The sequence below is a fragment of the Hippopotamus amphibius genome, chromosome 3, assembly GCF_030028045.1.
Source record: "Hippopotamus amphibius kiboko isolate mHipAmp2 chromosome 3, mHipAmp2.hap2, whole genome shotgun sequence".
Taxonomy (NCBI): Eukaryota; Metazoa; Chordata; class Mammalia; order Artiodactyla; family Hippopotamidae; genus Hippopotamus; species Hippopotamus amphibius.
Window position 1 is genome coordinate 160,869,616 of NC_080188.1, and position 10,873 is coordinate 160,880,488.

Here is a 10,873-nt window from a genome sequence, read left to right on the forward strand (position 1 = left end):
AAATCAATCCCAGGATCTGACATTGGCAACTGGGTAGATGGTGGTATCATTTGGGGAGAAAGGGATACAGTAGAAATGACAGGATTATATAGTAGGAGATTATTTTCCCTGTAAACCCCTGATGGATAGCTAGTGGAAATCCCCTACGGGCAGTTGTATGTATAGGATTGGAGCTCCAGAGAACAGTCTTGGGTGGAAAGAATTTTAGGAGTATTAGGTGTGAAAAGAATAGTTAAAGTGGAGTTTACAGAGAAGATGGATCAGGGAGAATATGTAGCTCAGTGCTTCTCAAACTTGAGTGAACATTCCACCAGTTTTTAATTCAGGAGTTCTGAAGTGGAGCCTGGAAAGCTGCTTCTCTAACAAGTTATCAGGCCATGTTGATGGTGCTGGTCTGGGAACCACGTTTTGAGGACCATTAGTGTGGAGAGAAGCCAGCATTTCAGGGTGATTAGAGAAAGAAGAAGGGGTGACTGAGAGGGAACCATTTTAGGAAGAGATGTTCCATGACAGAGTTTCAAGGAGTAAAATTGAACAATGTCAGGCAAGATGAAAAACAAATAATGCCAAATGCATTTGACAATTTAGAAGGTAATACTGGAGCCAGGTGGCCATGTCAAGGAGGAGACGGGAGGTGGCAAATGCAGTTTCCTTTTCCACGGGGTTTGGCTGAGAAGTGAGGAGGATGGACACTGGGGGCAGGAGGAGGATCATGGTCAGGATGAGGTCTGTGGATGGGAAAGACTACATGTGTGAGCCAGGAGAAAGGAGGCAGGAAAAAGGAAGAGTTTAAAGACAGGAGTAGGGATAATTGATGGAAGCAGAAGACAGGGGGTCCAGAACACAGGGAACTTTGCCCTTAGGAAGAAGAAGAGCCCTACCTGTGAGCCCAGAGGAGCCATCAGGATGCAGGAAAAGGCCAGAAGAATCAAGGGGGAGAGTTTTGAAGGATAGATGTGCCTGGAGTAGGTTTGTAATGATTATAAGCCAACAGGAAGGGGCCTGCCCAGAGGCAAAGGCCCATGCGATGGTTCAGTGTCCCAGAAATGGAGGCTTGGAAGGGATGACATCAGGAACAGAGACCAGCAAGGATGTAATTTAGGAAGTGCCCAAAGATGCAGCTGCAGTTACCACAGTGCTGTGTATAATCTTGAAAAAAATAAAAATAGTTTAATCCGGAAAAAATCAAAAACATTAATTTGAAAAGATACATGCACCCCAGTGTTCACAGCAGCATTATTTACAATAGCCAAGATGTGGAAGCAACCTAAGTGCCCATCAACAGAGGAATGGATAGAGAAGATGTGAGAGAGAGAGAGATATCTAAAAAATATATATCTCACATATAAAATGGAATATATATATATATATATAACAGAATTTTAGAGTCAAAAAATAATGAAAATTTTTCCATTTGCAATAACAAGGATGGATTTGGAGAGTATTATGCTAAGTGAAATGTCAGAGAAAGACAAATACTGTACAATATCACTTATGTGTGGAATCTAAAAAATAAAAAACTGGTGACTATAACAAAAAAAAAAACAGACTCTCAGGTATAGAGAGCAAACTAGTGGTTACCAGTGGGAGGAAGAAAGAGTGGGGGCAAGAGAGGTGTAGAGAATTAAGAGGTACAAACTACTATATATAAAATAAACTAGCCACAAAGATATATTAAACAACACAGGATAATAGCAAATATTTCATAATAACTATAAACAAAGTATAACGAAAAATTGTGAATCGCTGTTGTAAATTATATTGTACATCAGCTATACCTTAATTTTTTTTATTTAAAAAAAGAGAAATAGCTTAAGATTTCCAACAATCATAGGATGTTGGTTAGATAAATGAAGATATGGGTATTAGGAAAGATGCTGTTGTAATGATAGAAAAATGATAGGAAATAATATAAATTACCAAATAATATGTATAATATCTAATTTTGTTTTTAAAGGTGTAAATGAATTTGAATATATATAAAGGTGCTGTAGTAAGTAGTCAGCCCTGGAGAGTGGACTCACAAGTGATTGATATTTTATTTTCCAGATTTTTCTACAAGCATATATTAGTTTTGTAATTTTTTTAAAGTTATTTTACAGAATGCTTTTTAGTTGAATCTAGGGAGGAAAAGAGTGACTTATTTCTCAGAAGCAGAAAGGAAGGAAGAAATAATGAGCAAAAATACAGAGAAGCTTTGTATTTCTTTTCTAGGATAAATAATTCCACAACAAACATCTTTACACGTGTGTAAAATATAGACTGTAGAATCTTATATATAGAATATTTTAAAATATAGGTCATATAATTATGTTATAGAATTTATACATAGAATACATATACACATTTCCACTACTACTTCATAAAAGATTCTTAGAGGTGGAATTACTGTGACAAAGGGTCTGAAAAACATTAAGGCCCTTACAGTAAAAATGCCAGCTCATTTTTGAGAAAGTTGTACTGTGGATGAGAAATTTTTGATACAGATATAAGGGAAGTTGAGGAAATTCACTCAAAAGGAAAGTTTGAGTCATCTGCAGAGAATGAAGAAACAAAGTGGGTGTGGAGAAGAGAAGGAAAGGAACTAATATGTGCCTGTTTGTGCCCCAGTCTGTGCTAAGCTGTTTAATAAATACAACCCCACTAAGGGGATCATTATTACTCCCGTTTCACAGATAAAGAAACTAAGCCTCTTGGAGTTTAAACCATTTGTCCGTGGAAGCTAGTGAGTAGTGGAGGAGAGTTTTAAGTCCTGGCCTCCAAAGCCAGATCACATGGAAATGGCTTTAAATAACCACTCTGAGAATCGCAGTATCTTCTCCCTTCCCTAAAGAATGGAGACTAGGACACTGTGGCGCAGCGAACAGTTGGGGGGATCTGGGGTTATGGTATATGGAGTCCTAAGGGAAGCTCATGAGGGCACTGATTCAGTCAGACACGAGGCAGAAGAGAATAGAAGAATACCCCAAGATTCTAGTTGCTCACCAGGACTCCTGAAGTGATGCCTTTGGTCTCTGGTCTCAACCAAAAATGATAGTCAGAATTGAAATATACATACCTCCAATTAGGAGTGAACAAGGGATGATTTAAAAGATTGTTGAACTACAGGAGGAGCTCTGATGAAAGTCAACAGACTTTTCCCAGAGTTTATGAACATTTTAGGATGAGACATAATATAATGTCTCACCCAGATTCCCTAATCTTGACTCTACCACTTAGTAATTCTGTGACCTTATGCAATTTATTTAACCTCTTTTAGCCCCAGTTTCCTCATCAAAAAAATGAGAAAAGTATTAACAGTAATTCCCTCATTGTCATTGGAGGATTCAATGAGTTAGTGTGTGTAAAGTCCTCAGACAAGTGCCAGTCAGGTAGTAAGTTTTAACTTTTTACAATTGCTCTGAGGGGCCACAATTCCTACTTGGAAGAGCGAATACTAGGGAAGAGAGTCAGATGCACATGGTCTTTTTTCTTTTAATTGAAGTATAGTTGATTTACAATGCTGTGTTAATTTCTGCTGTATAGCAAAATGATTCATATTCTTTTCCATTATGGTTTATTACGGGATATTGAATATAGTTCTCTGTGCTATACTTTAGGACATTGTTGTTTATCTGATCGATATATAATTAGTTTGCTTTTGCTAATCTCAAATACCCAGTCCATCCCTCCCCCACCACCCTCCCCCTTGGCAACCACAAGTCTATTCTCTATTTCTGTAAGTCTGTTTCTGTTTGGTAGATAAATTCATTTGAAGACACACATGGTCTTAATGGAATGGTTTGTTGAGAGCTCAGACACCACAGAGAGCTTGTAAATTTCCAGGAGAGCTCAGCAATCTGGGAGCAGAGCCAAAGAAAGCTGAGTTAGGAATCACCTGAGATGGAGAGTCAACAAGGAAGGACCCAGAGAAGAATAAAGAATGAGGGATCCATAAGCAGCCTGGAAACAGCAGGCCAAGGGGTCCAAGGCTGGATGTGGAGGAAGCAAGAGGTTCTGGGAAGGGTGAGAGCAGGTGAGGAAAAAAATACCTGGACAGAAAGAGTTAAGGAGGTTGTGGTCAGAGTAGGGTTGTGAGAATTTGAGATGCCGTGGGTTGTTTTGATGCCTTGTCCTGGTGGTGTTGAAATGTTGCAGATATCAGTCCGTTGAGAAACCAAGCAGCACACTCGGAGTGTTGGAGAACTCAGGTTTATTAAGCCGGCAGCCCCAGACAAGCTAACGCTCCAAAGTTCTGGGCCCCGAACTCAGGGTGAGCTTTACTTTTATAGTGCACATGTTTACAGAGCATGGAAGTTTTCAAACAGAAACTTATAAGAGCAGGTGCAGAACATTCCATTTATTAGCAAAACATCTTAAAGTTACATCGGATTGTTAGGTCATCCTGTTTTTCTGTTTTTCTCAGCGCAGCAAGCATTTTTCACAAGAGCAAAACAAGCATGGGGTTATTTTTAGCTGAGTGTAAAGTTTCTAACTTTCCTCTTCAATCCCCCCTCTTGATGCCCCTTAAATCTTATAAGGCATCAACTTCTTGATCTTCTAAGCCCAGGGGATGATAACCTCTTAGGGCTAAGAGACGTGCGGTGGCCCTCCTATCTGCGGTGGCCTCAGCTAGGCTGGAAACTACCCTCATGAATAAGGGCAAGAGGCAAGGTAAAAGGAGACAGGTCTCAAGGAGGAGTAGGACTATTCCCACAAGCATTTTGAATCCCCCTAGGTAAGAAAACCAACCCCCAAATAGTTCTCCAGGATTCCATTACCTTTGGGTAGATCATAGCCAACACGACGCCTTGTGTTCAGCCTATAGAAAACATCAAGGCCAGTGGTGCAACCAGCCCTTACAAGGCAGGATGTCATCATAACCCTGACCGTCAGATGTCCCTCGTCAAATTCCTCAAGCTTCCGCCGTGCATAGACCAGTCAGCCCTGGAGTGACTGGAGCAGGGCTGAAGATTTCAGACGGGACTCAGTTGTCTCCGTAGGAAGACCCGAAGCGGCTGGTTCGGATGAGCTTTGGCAGTCCAGGTCCCTCGCCCTTCTAGAGGTGCTGCTCTCTTCACCCGGGTGTGGTGGATCCATGGGGTGACTCCTGTAACTTTAACAGCAGTAGGGGTTGCCAGGACGACCGTATGGGGCCAGCCCAAACTGGCTGAAGTGGTTCCTTCCTCCAGTCTTTTACCTATACCTCATCTCCTGGCTGATAGGGATGAACCCAATTGCCCAAGGGAATGGGAGTCCTTTCTAAGGTTTCTCAAGTAATACGGCGGAAGACCTTTGCCAGAGCCTGGAGGTATCAAGACATCTCAAGGTCTGCTAGTTGTTGGGGGTCTCCCTTGAGCTTCCCTATCACTGGAGGAGGTCTCCTGTATAAGATCTCAAAGGGAGAATAGCCTGAGGACCTCGTGGTGCATTGGGCTCGAAGTAAGGCTGGGGTAGCATGTCGACCCAAGGTAACTGGGTCTCCTGACAGAGCTTAGCTAACGCAGTCTTGAGGGTCCGATTCATGCGCTCAACTTTCCCTGAGCTTTGTGATCTGTAAGCGGTGTGGAGTTTCCATTTAACTCCCAGTGTCTTGGACAAAATCTGAACTATCTCAGACACAAAGGCTGGCGCATTGTCAGACCCTATGGAGGGAGGTAGCCCATATCTGGGGATTATGTCTCTTAGTAGGGTCTTGGCCACCTCTCGTGCCCGTTCAGTGTGTGTGGGGTAGGCCTCAGCCCATCCCAAGTAGGTGCAGACTATCACAAGCAAATACTTGTAGCCCTGGTAAGGCTTGACTTCAGTGAAGCCCACTTCTAAATCTTCAAAGGGCAATGTCCCCACTGTCTGCACCCCTGAGCTGGGTCTTGGTCTTTGGCTGGCATTGTTTCATGCACAAGTCACTCATCTAGCACTGATCTGGGCACACAGGGTTGGAAGCTTAGGAACGAAAGAGTAGTGGCTCAGTAGACTTTCTAGTGCAGTTTTCCCTAAGTGAGTTGTCTCATGGTGTTGCTTCACCAACTGGACTGCTATAGCACTGGGGACAAAGAGTCTTTGGTCTGGAAGCTTCCACCAGCCCTCTTTTCCTTTAGTTCCTCCCTCACCTAAAGTCCATTGATCTTCTTTGGTATACCTCGGGGACACGGGCAATTCTGGTGCCAAGAGGACCTTAGAAATCAGCTCTGGATCCAATGTGGGACTTGGTTGGGTCACCGCCTCCTTGGCTGTCTGGTCAGCCAACCAATTTCCTTTGCTGACTGGATCAGTTCCTTTCTGGTGGCCTTTGCAATGGATGACTGTCACCTGGGAAGGCTTCCAAATTACCTCTAACAGCTGAAGGATTTCTTCTCTGTTTTTGATCCCTTTTCCCCCTGCTGTTAGTAGTCCCCTCTCTTTATAGATGGCTCCATGAACGTGCACAGTAGCAAAGGCATATCTTGAGTCTTTGTAGATGTTGACTCGCTTCCCGTCGGCGTGCTTCAGCGCCTGGATGAGTGCCCACAGCTCAGCCCATTGTGCCGACCACCCCTGTGGCAAGGCCTCAGCCTTTATTATCTCATCTGTTGTTGTTATTGCATGGCCTGCTTTACGTTGTCCTTTCTGGACGAAACTGCTTCCATCAGTGAACAGTTCCAGTTCTGGGTTCTGGAGGGGAGTGTCCGTCAGGTCGGGCCTGCATGAGTAGATTTCATCCAGGCCCTCTTCACAGTCGTGATCGGGAGTTCCCTCCTCCGTAGGTAAGATGGTGGCAGGATTCAGCGTCCGCACAGTCTCGAGGCGGACCCGTGGCTTTTCACAGAGCAGTCCTTGATAGTGAGTCATTCTGGTGTTGGTCAGCCATTTATGTCCCTGGCTGTTCATCAGCATGGTAACAGCATGGGGGACTTTTACATTTATATTCTGTCCCAGTGTAAGCTTGTCTGCTTCTCTGACCAGGACCACTGTAGCAGCTAATGCCCGGAGACATGGCAGCCATCTCGTGGCCACAGGATCCAGTTGTTTGAACAGATAGGCAATTGGGTGCTGCCATGGCCCAACTGTTTGCGTGAGGACCCCCAGTGCAGTATGATTTTTCTCATGCACGAAGAGGTTAAAGTCCCGTGTCACATCTGACAGCCTTAATGCTGGAGTGCTGGTTAAGAGTCTCTTTATCTCTTTGAAGGCTTTTTCTTGTTTAGATCCCCACTCTAGGGGGTCTTTACCAGACCCTGCCATGGCCTCGTACAATGGCTTGGCAGTTTCAGAGAAACCCGGTATCCAGGTCCGGCAGAATCTGGCAGCCCCGAGGAACTCACAGACCTCTTTCTTGGAGCTTGGCCAAGGTATTGAACAGATGGTTTGCTTCCTTTCATGTCCGAGCGCCCGATGCCCTCTCTATATGACAAACCCAAGGTACTTGACCTCCTGTCTGCAGATCTGTGCCTTTTTCCATGACACCATGTACCCCCTGGTGGAGAGTGGGCCAATAAGGCTTTGGTGCCTTTCCAGCAGTCCTCTTGGGTGGGACTGGCTAGCAACAGGTCATCTACGTACTGGAGTTAGGGTACCATTCAAGGCTTCTCCGGGGAAGGCAGCAAGATCTGGAGCCAGTGCTTCACCAAACAAGGTAGGCGAGTTTTTGAAGCCTTGTGGCAGTCAGGTCCAAGTCAGCTGTGTCTTTTTCCAGGTGTGTGGGTCTTCCTATTCAAAGGCAAACAAGGGCTGGCTGGCTGGTGAGAGCCGGAGGCAAAAGAAGGCATCCTTAAGATCAAGGCAGGTGAACCAGCTCGCTTGGGCAGGTAAGAGGCTCAGGAGAGTATAAGGGTTCATTACCACTGGATGGATGGTGATCCTGCGTTGTTGATGGCATGGAGGTCCTGGACAGGGTGATAATCGTTCCCTTCAGGCTTCTTGACTGGTAGGAGCGGAGTGTTCCAGGGAGACTGACATTCAATCAGAATTCCGGTGTCACGCAGGCGTTGGATGTTGTCCCGAATTCCCAGACGTGCCTCTCGCGGTATTGGATATTACCTCCACCTGACAGGAGTGGACCCTGGCCTCAGGTCCACCACGATGGGTGCATGGGTTTTGGCCAAACCTGGGGGCCCCTTTTCTGCCCAGACAGTAGTGAACTTTTCTAGCAGGCTAGTTGGATTCATTTGTTCTCTTTCTGAAGAATAGAGACGCCATTCATCTTCCCTGGGCACAGTCACAGCCATTATCAGAGCTGGTTGGCTCCCCAGGGTGAGGCTTGCAGACTTTCCGGGGACAAAGGTGATCTGTGCCCCGAGCTTTATCAGCAAGTCTCTGCCCAGCAAAGGAATGGGGCACTCTGGTAAGTACAGGAATTCATGAGTCACTAGGTGGCCCCCTAGCTGACATGAGCAGGCCTTGCAGAATGAGCGGGCAGTCCCATCCCCTGTGGCCCCAATGATAGTTGCTATTCGACCTGTGAGGGGAGCCACAGGTGTGGTTACCACAGAGTGTTCAGCTCCAGTATCCACCATAAAAGTCATTGATTGGCCCTCTACTTTCATTGCGACCATAGGCTCCCAGGAGCCCAGGATCATGGAGCCTGGTCCTCCCTATCCCGATTCTATGCCAGCCAGGCCGATAAGGTCTTGGACAGCTGGCTCAGGCTGGTACCTTCCTCTGCTGGGTTGACTGAACTTCTTTGACCCTTCAGCTGTCCCTCTGCGATGGGGACATTCTTTCTTCCAGTGTCCGGTCTCTGCAATAAGCGCACTGGTCACGACATAGTGGCAGTCTCCTCTTAGCTTCCCCTTTCTGCGGGGGAGCAGTCTGCTTTACCAGACCTGGGTTCCCCAGGGTGGCAGCTAGCAGGGACACCTTCTGCTTCATGTGCTTGTCAGCCACCTTTTGGGCTTCTTGGTCGTGGTTCACAAACACCTTGTTTGCGACTTCCAGCAGCTGGGTGGCATTCATTCCAGCAAAGCCTTCAAGCTTCTAAAGCTTACGGTGGATGTCAGCCTGAGACTGGGCCACGAACGCCGCATTGACCATACATTGGTTTTCCCGTGCTTCAGGGTCAAAGGGGGTATACACCCGGAAGGCCTCAGACAGTCTCTCATAGAACTCCATGGGTGATTCATCTGGCTTTTGGTGCACTTCTGTTGTGTTGGACATGTTGGTTGGTTTTCTGGCTCCTGCCCTCAGTCCCTGCAGCAGGGCTTGTCAGTATTTATCAAGGGATTCCTTCCCGTCTGGGGCGTTGAAGTCCCAGTTGGGTCGATCATCTGGTGCAGCCCGCAGGGCCCAGGCTGCAAGATCTACTGTACCAGCTGGTGCGTACTCTTGGAGCCATTTCCGTGCCTCTAACAGGATCCAGCAGCGTTCCTCGGTGTTGAAGAGAGTCAGGAGGAGATGGCGACAATCATCCCAGGTAGGTTGGTGGGTGTAAAAAATTGACTCAAGGAGGTCAATCATTGCTTGTGGCTTCTCTGAATAGGACAGGGTGTGGTGTTTCCAGTTGAGAAGGTCGGTGGTGCTGAAGGGCTGATAATAAAGGACCAGGCATCCTGGCTAGACGGAGCCATCCTCATTGACCTGGGGTGGGCCACGGGCCTCTCACAAGGGCATTTGCAGGGCTGTGGGCTTTTGAGCTGTTTGGTTTGCCGAGCGAAGTCGCCGCGGGCTTGGAGGGTGCTCTGGATTTGGAGGCAGTGGAGACACAGATGGCAGAGGGCTGTCTGGGTAAAGGGTGAGAAGGCTGAATGGGAGCTGGCGAAGCAGTTGACATACAGGGTGGAGGCACAGGGGGCTCTTCTTCAGGGCCTTCTTGGTGTATAACCTTTGCCGGCTTTTCTTTGCTTGTCCTCGGAGCCAGTTGGGCCACGAGGATCCTACACTGTCCCTGCCCATTTGCACAAAACCAAACACAAGGAGGCAGCTGAACGATGATTTGCAACCAGGAATCTATGTATGGAAACTGGTCTGGGTGCCCTGGGGTCCCTGTCACCACTTGGTACACAGCTCTAACCGTAGGAAGGTCTAGTGTATCCTCCGTGGGCCATCCCACCTTGCAGATGGGCCATTCTAACTCTCATGGTGCAGAGCTTTCCTGAGGTCATCTTAACCCATAGTATCCAGAAAAACCTTTCTTAAAGTTTTTCATCATACAGTCCAAATCAGTCATCTTAGAGGAACTTCCCCCCATGTTGACAAGTGTAATCTACCTCTTTGACCAGGGACGAGAGGGGCACACACAGGAAGGGCCTTGTCTTAGGGCCTTATAACCCAGGTAGTGCTGATGTCAGTACTCCTGGAAAGCCCATTATTCCCAAACAGCACGAGTACATGCCTCTTTGAAGATGGCCATGATCGTTAAATGTCTCAGGGAGATGGGGCTGTAAGGAGGCGGTCTCTTGTAATGGGGTTTGCAGAGCAATAACTTCAGGTGGGGCTCCGGAGCGGGTCTGGGGTGATTGACCCTCTTGTGGGCACTGAGCAGGCGGAGGGAGCAAGTATGCGTACTCCTTGCCTAAGTGAAGAGCCTGGAATCCTTGGGGAGTCAGGGGATTATGAAGGAAAGGTGACAGAGGAAAGCAGCCTCATAATGAGAATCCAAAAGTTTACAAGAACACATCAGAGTGTGCCGCTCTGCACGGACTGGTCCAGGGGACCAAGAGGGAGGGAGGTAGAGATCTGTCTGGCAAATGGGGCAAGTCTTTCAGGGAAAACCTAATTTCTCAATAAGTCAGCTCAAAGAGTCAGCTGAAGGAAGGGGAGAGTGAGCTTTAAAATTTTAAGAAAATAATCTTGGCGGAGGGCCCTATGGCAAAAGGGCTGTTTGGACATACACAATTTCTAAATCAAATGAGTAATCAATTGTCTCCCCCTCTCTCTGTCTATCCTGCCCTATGTCGGTGTCGCAAAAACAAACAAGGGT